The sequence below is a fragment of the Coregonus clupeaformis genome, chromosome 23, assembly GCF_020615455.1.
Source record: "Coregonus clupeaformis isolate EN_2021a chromosome 23, ASM2061545v1, whole genome shotgun sequence".
Taxonomy (NCBI): Eukaryota; Metazoa; Chordata; class Actinopteri; order Salmoniformes; family Salmonidae; genus Coregonus; species Coregonus clupeaformis.
Genome location: NC_059214.1, coordinates 35,171,265 through 35,189,873, shown reverse-complemented (window position 1 = coordinate 35,189,873; position 18,609 = coordinate 35,171,265). Strand labels below are relative to the sequence as shown.

The 18,609-nt window shown below is 45.3% G+C and overlaps 1 long non-coding RNA gene across 1 annotated transcript; it reads right to left on the bottom strand.

Moving 5' to 3' along the window:
• Window positions 1-12,752: 12,752 nt before the first annotated feature.
• LOC121536320 lies at window positions 12,753-17,196 on the bottom strand. The gene is made up of 3 exons (XR_005994854.1): window positions 16,897-17,196; window positions 13,237-13,323; window positions 12,753-12,929 (listed from the first exon to the last, which is right to left on the bottom strand). It is a non-coding gene; the product is annotated as an uncharacterized LOC121536320 (long non-coding RNA).
• Between the last annotated feature and the right edge of the window lie 1,413 nt (window positions 17,197-18,609).

Below are 18,609 nucleotides of genomic sequence, written 5' to 3'. Positions count from 1 at the left end.
CACTGCTACTCCTACTGCTCTTTCCTCGTCTGATCATGTGTTCTCGCATACCCGAGAGCATCTGGTCAGCGCGGCAGTGGCACAGGAATCCTCATCTCTCCCAAGAGGACATTCTCTCTTTTCCCCCTGACCCATCTGTCTATCTCCTCATTTGAATTCCATGCTGTCACAGTCACTAGCCCATTCAAGCTTAACATCCTTATCATTTTTCGCCCTCCAGATTCCCTTGGAGAGTTCATCAATGAGCATGATGCCTTGATTAATTCCTTTCCTGAGGATGGCTCACCCCTCACAGTTATGGGTGACTTTAACCTCCCTACGTCTGCCTTTGACTCATTTCTCTCTGCCTCCTTCTTTCCACTCCTTTTCTCTTTTGACCTCACCCTCTCACCGTCCCCCCCTACTCACAAGGCAGGCAATACGCTTGACCTCATCTTTACTAGATGCTGTTCTTCTACTAATCTCACTGCAACTCCCCTCCATGTCTCCGACCACTACTTTGTATCCTTGTCTCTCTCGCTCTCCTCCAACACAACTCACTCTGCCCCTACTCAGTTGGTAATGTGCCATCGCAACCTTCGCTCTCTCTCTCCCGCTACTCTCTCCTCTTCCATCCTATCATCTCTTCCCTCTGCTAAATCCTTCTCCCTCCGATCTCCTGATTCTTCCTCCTCAACCCTCCTCTCCTCCCTTTCTGCATCTTTTGAATCTCTATGTCCCCTATCCTCCCGGCCGGCTCGGTCCTCCCCTCCTGCTCCGCGGCTTGACGACTCAGTGTGAGCTCACAGAACAGGGCTCCGGGCAGCCGAGCAAAAATTGAGGAAATCTAGACTCCCTGCGGACCGGTCATCTTTTCACTCCCTCCTCTCTACATTCTCTTCCTCTGTTTCTGCTGCTAAAGCCACTTTCTACCACTCTACATTTCAAGCCTCTGCCTCTAACCCTAGGAAGCTCTTTGCCACCTTCTCCTCCCTGCTGAATTCTCCTCCTCCTCCCCCTCCCTCCTCCCTCTCTGTGGATGACTTCGTCAACCATTTTGAAAAGAAGGTTGACGACATCCGATCCTCATTTATTAAGTCAAATGACACCGCTGGTCCTGCTCACATTGCCCTACCCTATGCTTTGACTTCTTTCTCCCCTCTCTCTCCAGATGAAATCTTGCGACTTGTGATGGCCGGCCGCCCAACAACCTGCCCGCTTGACCCTATCCCCTCCTCTCTTCTCCAGACCATTTCCGGAGACCTTCTCCCTTACCTCACCTCGCTCATCAACTCATCCTTGACCACTGGCCATGTCCCTTCCGTCTTCAAGAGAGCGAGAGTTGCACCCCTCCTCAAAAATCCTACATTCGATCCCTCCGATGTGGACAGACCAGTATCCCCTTTCTCTCCAAAACTCTTGAGCATGCCGTCTCTAGCCAACTCTCCTGCTATCTCTCTCAGAATGACCTTCTTGATCCAAACCAGTCAAGTTTCAAGACTGGTCATTCAACTGAGACTGCTCTTCTCTGTGTCACGGAGGCTCTCCGCACTGCTAAAGCTAACTCTCTCTCCTCTGCTCTTATCCTTCTAGACCTATCTGCTGCCTTTGCTACTGTGAACCATCAGATTCTCCTCTCCACCCTCTCCGAGTTGGGCATCTCCGGCGCTGCTCACTCTTGGATTGCGTCCTACCTGACAGGTCGCTCCTACCAGATGGCATGGCGAGAATCTGTCTCCGCACCACGTGCTCTCACCACTGGTGTCCCCCAGGGCTCAGTTCTAGGCCCTCTCCTATTCTCTCTATACACCAAGTCACTTGGCTCTGTCATATCCTCACATGGTCTCTCCTATCATTGCTATGCAGACGACACACAATTCATTTTCTCCTTTCCCCCTGCTGATAACCAGGTGGCGAATCGCATCTCTGCATGTCTGGCAGACATATCAGTGTGGATGTCGGATCACCACCTCAAGCTGAACATCGGCAAGATGGAGCTGCTCTTCCTCCCGGGGAAGGACTGCCCGCTCCATGATCTCGCCATCACGGTTGACAACTCCATTGTGTCCTCCTCCCAGAGAGCAAAGAACCTTGGCGTGACCCTGGACAACACCCTGTCGTTTTCCACTAACATCAAAGCAGTGACCCGATCCTGCAGGTTCATGCTCTACAACATTCGCAGAGTACGACCCTATCTTACACAGAAAGCGGCACAGGTCCTAATCCAGGCACTTGTCATCTACCGTCTGGATTACTGCAACTCACTGTTGGCTGGGCTCCCTGCCTGTGCCATTAAACCCCTACAACTTATCCAGAACACTGCAGCCCGTCTGGTGTTCAACCTTCCCAAGTTCTCTCATGTCACCCCGCTCATCCGCACACTCCACTGGCTTCCAGTTGAGGCTCGCATCTACTACAAAACCATGGTGCTTGCCTACGGAGCTGTGAGGGGAACGGCACCTCCTTACCTTCAGGCTCTGATCAGACCCTACACCCAAACGAGGGCACTACGTTCATCCACCTCTGGCCTGCTAGCCCCCCTACCTCTACAGAAGCACAGTTCTCGCTCAGCCCAGTCAAAGCTATTCGCTGCTCTGGCACCCCAATGGTGGAACAAGCTCCCCCACGACGCCAGGACAGTGGAGTCACTGACCACCTTCCGGATACTCTTGAAACCCTACCTCTTTAAGGAATACCTGGAATAGTATAAAAGTAATCCTTCTACCCCCCCCTTCCCCACCCCCCCATAAAAAAAGTGGTTGTCCCACTGGCTATCATAAGTTGAATGCACCAATTTGTAAGTCGCTCTGGATAAGAGCGTCTGCTAAATGACGTAAATGTAAATGTAGAACTTAATGCTTCAATATAGCCTAAATATTTATCATTTAACTTTTGAAATGTATTACCCTTTATACAGTTGAAGTCGGAAGTTTACATATACCTTAGCCAAATACATTTAAACTCAGTTTTTCACAATTCCTGACATTTAATCCTAGTAAAAATTAGGATCACCACTTTATTTTAACAATGTGAAATGTCAGAATAATGGTAGAGAAAATGATTTAGTTCAGCTTTTATTTCTTTCATCACATTCCCAGTGGGTCAGAAGTTTACATACACTCAATTAGTATTTGGTAGCATTGCCTTTAAATTGTTTAACTTGGGTCAAACTTTTCGGGTAGCCTTCCACAAGCTTCCCACAATAAGTTGGGTGAATTTTGGCCCATTCCTCCTGACAGAGCTGGTGTAACTGAGTCAGGTTTGTATGCCTCCTTGCTCACACACACTTGTTCAGTTCTGCCCACAAATGTTCTATAGGACTGAGGTCAGGGCTTTGTGATGGCCACTCCAATACCTTGACTTTGTTGTCCTTAAGCCATTTTGCCACAACTTTGGAAGTATGCTTGGGGTCATTGTCCATTTGGAAGACCCATTTGTGACCAAGCTTTAACTTCCTGACTGATGTCTTGAGATGTTGCTTCAATATATCCACATCATTTTCCTTCCTCATGATGCCATCTATTTTGTGAAGTGCACCAGTCCCTCCTGCAGCAAAGCACCCCCACAGAATGATGCTGCCACATCCGTGCTTCACGGTTGGGATGGTGTTCTTCGGCTTGCAAGCAACCCCATTTTTCTTCCAAACATAACAATGGTCATTATGGCCAAACAGTTCTATTTTTGTTTCATCAGACCAGAGGACATTTCTCCAAAAAGTACGATCTTTGTCCCCATGTCCAGTTGCAAACCGTAGTCTGGCTTTGTAATGGCGGTTTGGGAGCAGTGGCTTCTTCCTTGCTGAGCGGCCTTTCAGGTTATGTCGATATAAGACTCGTTTTACTGTGGATATAGATACTTTTGTACCTGTTTCCTCCAGCATCTTCACAAGGTCCTTTGCTGTTGTTCTGGGATTGATTTGCACTTTTCGCACCAAGGTATGTTCATCTCTAGGAGACAGAACACATATAGTGACTTCTGTAACAAATCCGGACCCTAATGGTCGACTATCGAGTGCTCTGATGGGGAGTGTAATGGATAGGGGAACCAATTAAATGCCTTGACGGCGTACGAATGCCCTGTCCATAAAGTTCCCAGCTGCGCCTGAATCGACTAGTGCCTTACACTGGGGAACTACCATGTGATCGGGAAAGTGGATAGGTAGGGTACAGTGCGCAGCAGAGGGCTCTGAACAAGTGTGAAGGTTCGATACCTGGGGTGATGCGAGTGCCCTGCCTGCCGCCTCCAGGCCCAAAAGAACATTGACGATGATGTGTGATGTACTGTCCCTTCGTGCCACCAGAGTGGCACTGTCGCTGTCCTCCTCCGCTCTCTGGCCGGAGGCTCTACCCAGCTCCATCGGCTCGGGATCCGAGTCGTCCGGGGTGGAAACGGACAGACCCCTACCAGGACGTCCTCTGGCTGCCAGCAGGTTGTCCAAACGAATGGCCATGTCCACCAGTTTATTGAAGGACAACATGGTGTCCCAGCAGGCTAGCTCCCGTCGGACGTCCTCCCGCAGATGGCACCGGAAATGGTTGATCAGGGCCCGCTCATTCCACCCGGACCCCGCTGCCAGCGTCCGAAACTCCAACGCGAAATCCTGCGCGGTCCTCGTCCCCTGCCTCAGGTGGACCAGCCGCTCGCCCGCCTCTCGACCCTCGGGCGGGTGATCGAAGACCGCCCGAAAGAGGCGATGAACTCCCCATAGTCCTCCAATGCGGCTCCTCCTTCGTTCCACACCGCGTTGGCCCACTCCAGGGCTTTCCCACAGAGGCAGGAAACGAGGACGGACACCTTCTCCCGCTCCAATGGCACCGGCCTGATGCTGGAGAAGTACAGCTCCATTTGGAGGAGGAATCCCTGGCAAAACGCTGCCGTCCCATCAAACGCCCGTGGTCGGGATATCTGGATCCCTCCGGGTGCTGGGGTGTAGGTGGCTGGATCCGGTTGGCCAGCTGGTCTCGACAGATCAGGTCCTCTCCTCTCCAGGCGTTGGACGACCTGAAGAACCCGATCCATCGCTTCCCCCAAGCTGGCCAGCATCGTGGAATGCTCTTGGACCCGTGCTCCGACTTCAGGCATGCACTCTTCTCCCACTGACTCCATAGCAGGTGGGTGATTATGTGATGAGTGTGATGGAAAGGAGTCAGGCGCAGGAGGGTAATCACTGAATACAGAGTTTATTCCTTCGTAGACACACAAATGCGCTCAAATAGCGATCAATGAAACAGGCACAGGGGAAACTATCATCCCTGGCAAATACACTGTAACGGATATCCAAATATACATAGGCACAGGGGAAAATCTACCCTGGCAACAACATGTTACGAGTAGCTCCACCGAGCTACCCTACTCTCACAAATAACAATCACCCACAAGGACAAGGGGGCAGAGGGAACACTTATACACAGACTAATTAGGGGATAGGAACCAGGTGTGTGTGATTGACAAGACAAGACAATTGTGATGATGATTGGGGCGGTGACAACGAACGCCGAAGCCTGCCCGAACAAGGAGGGGAGGCAGCCTCGGCCGAAGTCGTGACAAATGTATCTGCACGCTGTTGGCTAGAGCACACGTGCCAATACCAGAGAGGTCACAGTCACTATACCTATGCACATTTTCTGGTGACAAAACCTAGGCCTACCGCCATCCCACGTTCTCTTCTTCAAACTTCCCAGCCCGTGGCTGTGAGTTCTAATGGCTGCTGTATCTAATATTCAGCAAACAAGAGCTTGCATCCCTCTTCCAACAGTCTATAGTATAAGAAATCCTAAAAATAAATTATTCCAGCAAGCTATTATAGTCCAGCTTTTCCTGGGACTCCAAGAGCTAAGGAGAGTTTTTTAAGGAGAGAGGCCAGCAGAGAGCATGGTGCGTATTGCGCAAGAGACAGAGGCTATAAATTAGAAGCTTATGCATAACCCATCATTCATTAGCTAAATATAAGGCTAATAACTGCATTGAATATACAGTACCAGTCAAACGTTTGGACACACCTACTCATTCAAGGGTTTTTCTTTATTCTTACTATTTTCTACATTGTAGAATAATAGTGAAGACTTCAAAACTTAGAAATAAGACATATGGAATCATGTAGTAACCAAAAAAGTGTTAAATAAATCAAAATGTATTTTATATTTGAGATTCTTCAAAATAGCACACTCTTGGCATTCTCTCAACCAGCTTCATGAGGAATGCTTTTCCAATTGACTTGAAGGAGTTCCCACATATGCTGAGCACTTGTTGGCTGCTTTTCCTTCACTCTGCAGTCCAACTCATCCAAAACCATCTCAATTGGGTTGAGGTTGGGGGATTGTGGAGGCCAGGTCATCTGATGCAGTTCTCCATCACTCTCCTTGGTCAAATAGCTCTTGCACAGCCTGGAGGTGTGTTTTGGGTCACTGTCCTGATGAAAAACAAATGATTGTCCCACTAAGCGCAAACCAGATGGGAGGGCGTATCGCTGCAGAATGCTGTGGTAGCCATGCTGGTTAAGTGTGCCTTGAATTCTAAATAAATCAGACAGTGTCACCAGCAAAGCACCCCCACACCATCACACCTCCTCCTCCATGCTTCACGGTAGGAACCACACATACGGAGATCATCTGTTCACCTACTCTGCGTCTCACAAAGACACAGCAGTTGGAACCAAAATTCTCAAATTTGGACTCATCAGACCAAAGGACAGATTTCCACCGGTCTAATGTCCATTGCTCGTGTTTCTTGGCCCAAGCAAGTCTCTTCTTCTTATTGGTGTCCTTTAGTAGTGGTTTCTTTGCAGCAATTCAACCATGAAGCCCTGATTCACGCAGTCTCCTCTGAACATTTTATGTTGAGATGTGTCTGTTACTTGAACTCTGTGAAGCATTTATTTGGGCTGCAATCTGAGGTGCAGTTCACTCTAATGAATTTATCCTCTGCATCAGAGGTAACTCTGGGTCTTCCTTTCCTGTGGCAGTCCTCATGAGAGACAGTTTCATCATAGCGCTTGATAGTTTATGCGACTGCACTTCAAGAAACTTTCAAAGTTCTTGAAATGTTCCGTATTGACTGACCTTCATGTCTTAAAGTAATGATGGACTGTCGTTTCTCTTTGCTTATTTGACTTGTTTGGTATTTTACCAAATAGGGCTATCTTCTGTATACCACCCCTACCTTGTCACAACACAACTGATTGGCTCAAACGCATGAAGAAGGAAAACATTTCCATAAATTGACTTTTAACAAGGCACACCTGTTCATTGAAATGCTTTCCAGGTGACTACCTCATGAAGCTGGTTGAGAGAATGCCAAGAGTGTGCAAAGCTATCATCAAGGCAAAGGGGGCTATTTTGAAGAATCTCAAATATAAAATATATTTTGGTTACTACATGATTACATATGTGTTATTTCATAGTTTTGATGTCTTCACTATTATTCTACAATGTAGAAAATATAAACAATAAAGAAAAACCCTGGAATGAGTAGGTGTGTCCAAACTTTTGACTGGTACTGTTATGAAGTGCATTCGAAAAGTATTCAGTCCCTTCCCTACTTTCCACATTTTGTTAAGTCACAGCCTTATTCTAAAATGGATTAAATAAAATAAAAAACTAATCAATCTACACAATACCCCATAATGACTAAGCAAAAACAGGTTTTTAGAAATATTTGCAAATGTATTCAAAATAAAAACAGAAATACCGTATTTGCATACGTATTCAGACCTCTTTACTTTGAAACTCGAAATTGAGCTCAGGTACATCCTGTTTCCATTGATCATCCTTGAGATGTTTCTAAAACTTGATTGGAGTCCACCTGTAGTAAATTCAATTGATTGGACATGATTTGGAAAGGCATACACCTGTCAATATAAGGTCCCAAAGTTTAAAGTGCATGTCAGAGCAAAAACCAAGCCAAGAGGTCAAAGGAATTGTTCGTAGAGCTCCGAGACAGGATTGTGTCGAGGCACAGATCTGGGGAAGGGTACCAAAACATTTCTGCAGCATTGAAGGTCTCCAAGAACACAGTTGCCTCCATCATTCATAAATGGAAGAAGTTTGGAACCACCAAGACCCTTCCTAGAGCTGGCCGCCCGGCCAAACTGAGCAATCGGGGGAGAAGGGCCTTTGTCAAGGAGGTGACCAAGAACCCGATGGTCACTCTGACAGAGCTCCAGAGTTCCTCTGTGGAGATGGAGAACCTTCCAGAAGGACAACCATCTCTGCAGCACTCCACCAATTAGGCATTTATGGTAGAGTGGCCAGACGGAAGCCATTACTCAGTACAAGTCACATGACAGCCCGCTTGGAGTTTGCCAAAAGGCACCTAAAGGACTCTCAGACCATGAGAAACAAGATTCTCTGGTCTGCTGAAACCAAGATTGAACTCTTTGGCCTGAATGCCAAGTGTCACAACTGAAGGAAACCTGGCACCATCCCTACGGTGAAGCATGGTGGTGGCAGCATCATGCTGTGGGGAGGTCTTTCAGCGGCAGGGACTGGGAGACTAGTCAGGATCGAGGGAAAGATGAAAGGAGCAAAGTACAGAGAGATCCTTGATGAAAACCTGCTCCAGAGCACTCAGGACCTCAGACAACGACCCTAAGCACACAGCCAAGACAACGCAGGAGTGGCTTCTGGACAAGTCTCTGAATGTCCTTGTGTGGCCCAGCCAGAGCCCGGACTTGAACCTGATCGAACACCTCTGGAGAGGCCTGAAAATAGCTGTGCAGCGACGCTCCCCATCTAACCTGACAGAGCTTGAAAGGATCTGCAGAGAAGGATGGGAGAAACCCCTCAAATAAAGGTGTGCCAAGCTTGTAGCGTCATACCCAAGATGACTTGAAGCTTTAATCACTGCCAAAGGTACTTCAACAAAGTAATGAGTAAAGGGTCTGAATACTTATGCCAATGTAATATTTCAGGCTTTTGTTTTTAATGAATTTCCAAACATTTCTAAAAATCTGTTTTTGCTTTGTCGTTATGGGGTATTTTGTGTAGATCGACTTAATCCATTTTAGAATAAGGCTACAACGTAACAAAATGTGGAAAAAGTCAAGGGGTCTGAATACTTTCTGAATGCACTGTATATATCAATTTTGAACAAGATTATCTGTTTTGGATGCAATTTCAATGGAACTGATGGTGAGAGAGAAAGACTATGACAGAGTGCTCACGTGCGCACTGATTTAAAGCAACAATATTCACGTGATATGCTCTTTTGAAACTCTACAGCTGAAAAAAAGGTATATTTACAATAGAAAAACCAAGGTGACCCCGAAAGCCAGATGGAGATGTGTAAATTAGATGGGCATTCAGTCCTTATATTACTGTAGCATATGCTGCAGCAAATGTAGGGACCATAATGGAAATAAGTCCCTGACTTTATTGTGCAATCCCGGTCACTTTTTAAATTATTTGTGTATATATGTATTTTCTTTTACTGACAAATAAAATCAATCACTCAATCAATCCAAACTGTGCAGCGGCAATTTGATGAATGGAAAGATACATCTGTTACAAAATACCAAAAGTTTTAATGACAAATTCTGAGATTGTCAAGCCAAGACTATACTGGGTACGGAGGGATGTTTCTTCTGTTTGTCCAGACTGACAGTCTATTTATTGTGGTTTGAAAATGCAAACCATGATATTGATGTGCCCGAAGTCAGTATGTTTTGTTTATTGGTTGTGTTGTGCATTGGCAGAGATACCGGTTGGTGGAAAATGTGTTGCATATATTTTATATAATTATGAATATTGCATAAAAATGTTGAAAATCAGATTCCCCCTAGCTGATAATTGTCTGCAACCAGCTCTGATCGTGAAGTAATGAAACAGGCACGGAGAGTAAACTCGTCTGTGGTGGTCGGCGAATTCTCAACGTTCTGGCCCGTTGCCCTGCGTGGTATCGACTGTGCCACAAAAGCATTGCTGAAGTGGCAAAGTCAATATCCACATTCGCTACAGTTATAAAAATTACAGGGTAGCCTACTCTGCTGACACTGACAAACAGATCAATAAAAACGAAGTTGTCTGATCCAAATAACCGGCTTCGGACAAGGTGAGTTTTCAATATATTCACCTCAATTTACTCTGAAAAATTCAGAATGCTAATTAACAACAGAGAAGACGTTAGCAAGACTACAAATTCCTGCAGGAAGCTCCTACACGTCATCTCTAGCCGACACTGTCAGCTACCGGTCACCAGCGCGATCAGAGACCTTTGTGCCAAATCCATGAACTTACATCCCATTTCTCTGTCTTAGCTAGCCACTGACTACACTTTAGCTAGCTATTTAGCAGAGAAGTATATATAAAAAAAATGTTTTACTTAGCCTAGATAAATGTTTGTACAGTATGTCGACTTTGGTGTCTATTTCAGACCTCATGGCATTTTTCAAGGATGAGCAAAAGAGCATTAAAAGGGGAGGAGACCACTATAAGTCTGGCCATGTGGAGAAGTGCAGCTATAGTGAGGGGCAATTTACTGGTTTGGTCTGGGCCAGCATAAAGGATCAAGTTTATCCTGTGTCGATGAGTGTAGCTATTAAGTTAAGTTTGAGCATCTAACAATACAATGAGTTCTATATAGCTGTCAACATTCTACAAGGAAAGAGCCACTTAATCAATTATATGCTATAATCATTAACCAGATTACCCCGGATACCAGACTTCGATGAGTGATAACTCAGTTCTAGAATGTTGTCATTGATGAGAATGACTCAAAAAATCTATTGACATTCAGAATTGACTTTGTTTAGACATCCAGCCTGTATTGTACTTTCATGACCAGAGACAAATCTTCAAAGGTACATGCATTCACACAGTCTTTATTTATAGGATCCTTTCCACTATATATAATTGACATGTCGAGTGATAAAATCCCAAGTTATCAATTAAAAGTTTATGGAAAAACTGCACTTAAATATTCTACAGCTGTAATGTCATCAGTCAAATGAAACTATTTATATAGCACATTTCTTACAACAAATGCATTTCAAGCTGTTGAAAGTCATGCATTGAAGGACATGTGGCACTTAATATCCTTCCTCTTGGCAGGTCTATATAGTTGACCAGGGGATTCTCTCTACCACATGTGAATGCCCTCGTGGAACTCATAAGTGTAGCAATGCGGCTGTATTGGCTATTTCTGCAGTTCACAATATTGGCTGTACGGATGTGGAATGCAGGTGGAGGAAGCCAGCTGTGCCCAACCAGGTGCAGTCAGTTGAGAGCCTGTACCCGGCCGAAGACTACAACCCTCTGTCCCGAGAGCCCACAGAGAAGGATCTTCAGTGTCTAAGGAACTGTCTAAGGGGCAGGTTCAGTGGAATGGCATGTCTCCTTGAACCTGAGCCAGAACAACCGCTACCCTCCCTGTCATCCCTGTCTGTACCGGACATTGTTAAAAAAAAAAACAAGGGCACCTGGGGCATGCAGACATCCTGTCTGGCATGGTGCTGGAGCAGCAGGAGGCTGTACGGCAGGCAACAGCTGGACAGCGCACCAACTCCAAACTGGCACACGAAGAGAGGGAGGTTGACGGACAGCAATTTTGGAGCAGTGGTTAGGGCCAAGCGCTTTACTCCGTCGCTGCTAAAAAGGGTCCTCAGATCAGTTGTTGGATGGGGTGTTGTCTGTAAAGTGGAGCACAGATAACGAATTGGAGGGCATCAAGGCATTCAAAATGGATACAGGGATGGATGTGCAGGAGTCAAGGCTTAGGGTCACAGGATCTGGGATCCTGGGTGCCTCACCGGATGGTCTGGTGGGCACCACAGCAGTGGTGGAAGTCAAGTTGTGTGGACCACTAAAGCCTCCATCACCATCCTCATCCAGCGTGACGACCTCTGGCAGACTCATATTGCTGGACTAGAGGAGTTTTGGATCAGTGTTCTCGTCGTGCCTCCTGTCAGTACCTGTTTTCAGGGAAGCCACATAGTTCATTCACACACACACACACACACAAACACTAGACTCCCAGAATAGGTTATATTACATTCAAGTTTTGCTCAAAGCAGCCAACTAAAGAAATGTATATAGTTAACTTTATCATGGGCACTTTGGGAATTTATATCTGTGATATTTCCTACCCCCTGTGTCGTACTTGCTGAAGGCCCATTCATCCCTGCCTGTACCTAAGTTCAATCGCAAAGGCTGGTCTGAGTGCATCTCCTCACAGTTTCATTCAGTTGTACAACACAATGCACATTGCATTTTATCATGGGCACAGTGGAAATTTATATATCTGATGTTTGAATTATTTCTTACCCCCTTTGTTGTGTGGAGCTTCCTTTTCTGGTAAATGCAGGGCTGTTTTTCTTTCCCAATGGAAAATGGCAGCTGCCTGAGCATTTGCAATAATGCAATGACTAAAGGAGTTAGCAGATGTTTCCGTTTAGCTCATTTAGCTGTTATACCAGGTCATTTACACATGTAACAGCACAGCATCATGCCACTTCTTCTCAAACTATTAATTAGGTGAATGTGTAGATATAGCTGCACAGTATGTTTGTTAGCCAACTAGCCAGCCAGTTTAAGTGGAATGATTAACTGACAACAAAGCAAAGAAAAATCAAAGCAAAAGGCTACCTGCTATTCTGGCATCTGGCATCATCCCTCGTGCCTGGAACTTTAATGTTACCATTGAACTCCCAATAAGAAGTAAGTAGAGTTGGATAGGACCCACCCTACAAAAATAATCTGGACTGATTAACTAGAGCAGTGTTTCCCAACTCAATGAGTTGAATGAGGTGTGTTTGTCAAGGGCTACAACGAAACTGTACTGTTGGAGGTACTCGAGGACCAGGGTTGGGAAACACTGAACTAGAGAGAGAGAGAGAGTGAGAACATCTAAGGATGGGAGAGACATCACTTCCAGCAGATCTCCTTGCTGAGGGTGGCATTGATCATGCACTGCTTCTTGTGAGGTGAGCCAGATGTTCTGCATGTCACGCCTCATGTCTAAAACATGGGGAAAAGGAGACATAGTCAAAATGTTGATGCATCTACATTTACATGGGTGGCAGGTAGCTTAGTTGTTAAGAGCGTTGTGCCAGTAACCGAAAGGTCGCTGGTTCTAATCCCAGAGCCGACTAGGTGAAAAATCTGTCGATGTGCCCTTGAGCAAGGCACTTAACCCTAATTGCTCCTGTAAATTGCTCTGGATAAGAGCGTCTGCTAAATGACTAAAAATAAAAAATCTACCAATTCAATGTTTTACACAATATTTTATCCTATTTGATGAGTTACTGAAATGTTCGTCCACTACCTTTTCTGGTAAATACAGGGCCACTTTCACAACAGAAGATGGCATCTGCAGACCCAAGTACTGTCACTGGGTTTCCGGTCCACCCGTCTGAAAGACAAAAAAAAAGGAAATTTTACTAGCTGGTTAAGTTGATTACTAAAATGGTAACATCTGTATTTAAATACCATAACCCACAGACTTGATTACAGTAACGGTAAAATAGACTGGGCTTTGGTCTATCTGCACATCTAAAATCCTACTATGTGGATGGGACATTTCTGCTGGGATGGAGGAATTATCTGGAATGCTCAACTAGATGATCAGGACAGTCTAGGGTACTATTTGCCTGAAGAGGTGAAGTATATGAGCTATATGGCTGTACTTCTGATTCTAATTCTCAAGAGGAAAGTTAAAACCCTCATTCTTGATGTCACTGCGGATGACCAACAGTTATAGGGGGATTGTCTGAAAGGGACAGACATGCATGGATGTAACATAAGGATTTTGAGCACTGGCCAGCAGACCACGATTTCTACATTCAGGTCCTAAATCTGTGGCATGCGATGTTTGGCACATTTTCTAGTAGCCATTTCACTGCTGTGTCAGGCTAGTTTGACACATTGTGTACTAGCCCAGTCTGAAAAGTACTAGACTCTGGCTAGCTTAATTTCCATCCCTGCTGACATGTATAACTGACTTCACAGGTCATTTGATTAGTCATTTACAACAGATGCACTAATGGAACAAAACCGTTCGTGTTTTGTATGGGAAAACATTGAGCCCTCAAGTCCTTTGTGAGCTAGCTAGCCAGCTAGTTAATGTTAGCTCACCGTTCGTGTATTCACTTTTCAACATGGTGACATGCTAGCTAATGTTAGCCCACAAGTGCAGGAATATTTAGCTAACGTTTAGCTACCTAGTTACATTAGCTCATCGTTGGTGTAGTCAGACTTTTCCCCAGACCCCACGGGTGGTGACATGCTAACTAGTCCACAAGGGAAAGGATATTCAATGTTAGCTAGTTAGCACTAATCGCTAATGTTAGGCACATTTGCTAACATGTCACCATCGTCGGGAAAGTCCAACTACACAACGGTGAGATACGGTGCAACCAAATCTTTTTTATAACTAAACCTATCTGTGGTGCAACGTTAGCTAATGTAGCCAACTAGCCAACCAAGGTGCCCAACTAGCTAGCCCACCAGGCGATATTTAGCTAGCTAGCTATACCCTTGCCCTGGTGGGCTAACGTTAGCTAGCTCACAAAGGACTTGTCAATAGTGAGAGGCTCCAGGCATAAGCGACATAAGAATTTTAGGAACTTAGTCGGGGGCTCAACTTACTATTGAGAGGAAGAATAGCACAATACACCAGGTGCAATTTTGAAATTTGGTTGTGCATCAGCAGTTTCTCTCTTGTCATGTCAGTCACTCAATTAGCTGACAATTAGCCATGTTTTTGATCGGTACAGTGGCTTGTGAAAGTATTCACCCCCTTGGCATATTTCCTATTTTGTTGCTTTACACCTGGAATTAAAATTGATTTTGGGGGGGTTTGTATCATTTCATTTACACAACATGCCTACCACTTTGAAGATGCAAAATATTTATTGTGAAACAAACAAGAAATAAGACAAAAAAAACTGAAAACTTGAGCGTGCATAACTATTCACCCCCCCAAAGTCAATACTTTGTAGAGCCACAATTTTGCAGCAATTACAGCTGCAAGTCTCTTGGGGTATGTCTCTATAAGTTTGGCACATCTAGCCACTGGGATTTTTGCCCATTCTTCAAGGCAAAACTACTCCAGCTCCTTCAAGTTGGATGGGTTACGCTGGTGTACAGCAATCTTTAAGTCATACCACAGATTCTCAATTGGTTTGAGGTCTGGGCTTTGACTAGGCCATTCCAAGACATTTAAATGTTTCCCCTTAAACCACTCAAGTGTTGCTTTAGCAGTATGCTTAGGGTCATTGTCCTGCTGGAAGGTGAACCTCCGTCCAAGTCTCAAATCTCTGGAAAAACTGAAACAGGTTTCCCTCAAGACTTTCCCTGTATTTAGCGCCATTCATCATTCCTTCAATTCTGACCAATTACCCTGTCCCTGCCGATGAAAAACATCCCCACAGCATGATGCTGCCACCACCATGCTTCACTGTTGGGATGGTGTTCTCGGGGTGATGTGAGGTGTTGGCTTTGCGCCAGACGTTTTCCTTGATTTTTGTCTCATATGACCAGAGTACCTTCTTCAATATGTTTGGGGAGTCTCCCACAATGTCTTTTTTCTGTCCAATCTTCCGTAAAGCCCAGCTCTGTGGAGTGTACGGCTTAAAGTGGTCCTATGGACAGATACTCCAATCTCCGCTGTGGAGCTTTGTAGCTCCTTCAGGGTTATCTTTGGTCTCTTTGTTGCCTCTCTGATGAATGCCCTCCTTGCCTGGTCTGTGCGTTTTGGTGGGTGGCCCTCTCTTGGCAGGTTTGTTGTGATGCCATATTCTTTCAATTTTTTTATAATGGATTTAATGGTGCTCCGTGGGATGTTCAATGTTTCGGATATTTTTTTATTACCCAACCCTGATCTGTACTTCTCCACAACTTTGTCCCTGACCTGTTTGGAGAGCTCCTTGGTCTTCATGGTGCCGTTTGCTTGGTGGTGCCCCTTGCTTAGTGGTGTTGCAGACTCTGGGGCCTTTCAGAACAGGTGTATATATACTGAGATCATGTGACAGATCATGTGACACTTAGATTGCACACAGGTAGACTTTATTTAACTAATTATGTGACTTCTGAAGGTAATTGGTTGCACCAGATCTTATTTATGGGCTTCATAGCAAAGGGGGTGAATACATATGCACGCACCACTTTTCCGTTATTCTTTTTTGTTAGAATTTTTTAAAACAAGTTATTTTTTTCATTTCACTTCACCAATTTGGACTATTTTGTGTATGTCCATTACATGAAATCCAAATAAAAATCTATTTAAATTACAACAAAATAGGAAAAACGCCAAGGGGGATGAATACTTTTGCAAGGCACTATAGTTAATCTAGCCAGCTATCTAAATTTGTAGTTATAATGGCCGAATATCGACCGGGCACGCAGGGCACGTGCCCAGGGGCCCTGACCTCCATGGGGCCCCCATTGATTTTGTTAGTCATTCTCAATCAGATATCATATTAACATGGCTTAAGTCATAGCAAAATGTGTGAAATTGCAGGATATTAGCTTTAAAACTGCAAAATAAATTATCCACCTCACGGCAAAATGTGTAGAAATTAACTGAAAAAATTATTATCTCCGCCGTCAAGAGGGGGCCACTAAAATGTTTTGCCGAGAGGTAGTGGGCCCCTCTACAAAGCCTTGATTAGGCCCCCAAATGGCTAACTAGCATAGCTGGTCCCATTGTTGCAAAGAGTTCTGGGATATTAGAATCCCGTTGTCTTAACCTTTGTCATATTCCACCTAGCTTTGCTCCTCACTGTCACCCACTCGCAATGGCCGCCAGTCCACCCATTATGCCATCATTGACTTGAATGGTGACGCCCGTTCTATTCATTCTATTTCTATAGGTGCCACATTGTGCTGCCAACCTCTCTAACCATTGCCTCACAGTCACCCAGTCACACATATCACCCCTAAAAGGCCTGGCTGCAGAACAGGGACAGAAAAGTCAGTCAGATACCCTGTCTCCATGGCGCTGTCTCCACTGAAGCTGCAGGGGGCATCGCTCTGGAGAGAGACGAGACACAGAGATGAGAGAGAGAGAGAGAGAGAGATGAGAGAGAGAGCAGGAGGTAAGGCAGGAGGAAAAGAAAGATAAAAAATGACACAAAAGTAGATAGAGGAGAAAGGGCAGGAGGCAGGGGAGAAAGAGAAAGCGAGAGGCAAACAAAGCTTGAAAATTGGATCACTCCGGTCTACTGTAGCGCTACTGACCATCACAGCTCCCTCGCTCTATCCACAAATCAAATCACATTTTATTTGCCACATGGGCCGAATACAACAGGTGTAGACATTACAGTGAAATGCTTACTTACAAGCCCTTAACCAACAATGCAAAGTAAAACAAATAAAAAAAAGTGTTAAGCAAAACAAATAAAAGCAAATAACTAAAGAGCAGCAGTAAAATAAAATAACAGTAGGGAGGCTATATACAGGGGGGTACCGGTGCAGAGTCAATGTGCGGGGGCACCAGCTAGTCGAGGTAATTGAGGTAATATGTACATGTGGGTAGAGTTAAAGTGACTATGCATAAATAATTAACAGAGTAGCAGCAGAGTAAAAAAGGGGGACGGGGTGGGGGTGGGGGGGGGGCAGTGCAAATTGTCCGGGTAGCCATAATTAGCTGTTCAGGAGTCTTATGGCTTGGGGGTAGAAGCTGTTGAGAAGCCTTTTGGACCTAGACTTGGCGCTCCGGTACCGCTTGCTGTGCGGTAGCAGAGAGAACAGTCTGTGACTAGTGTGGCTGGAGTCTTTGACAATTTTGAGGGCCTTCCTCTGACACCGCCTGGTATAGAGGTCCTGGATGGCAGGAAGCTTGGCCCCAGTGATGTACTGGGCCGTACGCACTACCCTCTGTAGTGCCTTGCAGTCGGAGGCCGAGCAGTTGCCATACCAGGCGGTGATGCAACCAGTCAGGATGCTCTCGATGGTGCAGCTGTATAACTTTTTGAGGATCTGAGGACCCATGCCAAATGTTTTCAGTCTCCTGTGGGGGAATAGGCTTTGTCGTGCCCTCTTCACGACTGTCTTGGTGTGTTTGGACCATGATAGTTTGTTGGAGATGTGGACACCAAGGAACTTGAAGCTCTCAACCTGTTCCACTACAGCCCCGTCAGCAACAGAAGAAGCATGCATGGCTAACGTGAGGCTATGTGAGGCTTTTTGTACACACTGCCTGCAGCTCGCTACTGGCGATATTCTAAAACACTTTAAGGACTAGGCCTCACTACAAATCTGGCACTTTCAATCCAAAGTGATGTACAGTACAGAGAGTGCATATATTTATTGTATGAGATCTCCGCAGGAATTGAACCCACTGCCTTGTTTATAGAGCCACACTGGTACCAAATAAGCCCCACAGGAGTACACTGAGCCACACAGGACCATCTTATCACATTTTCATACTTTCCATACTGGTCCCTCGTGGGAATCGAACCCACAATCCTGGCGTTGAAAGCGCCATGCTCTACCAACATCTTTAGGTCCACCCATCTCCATAGCCACATCCTGAGAGATGTGAACAAAAACCGATAGCCATTTAGATGTCAGGCCTGACATGACAGACAAGTACATTGCATTCGGAAAGTATTCAGACCCCTTGACTTTTTTCACATTTTGTTACGTTACAGCCTTATTCTAAAATGTATTAAATAACGTTTTTTCCTCATCAGTC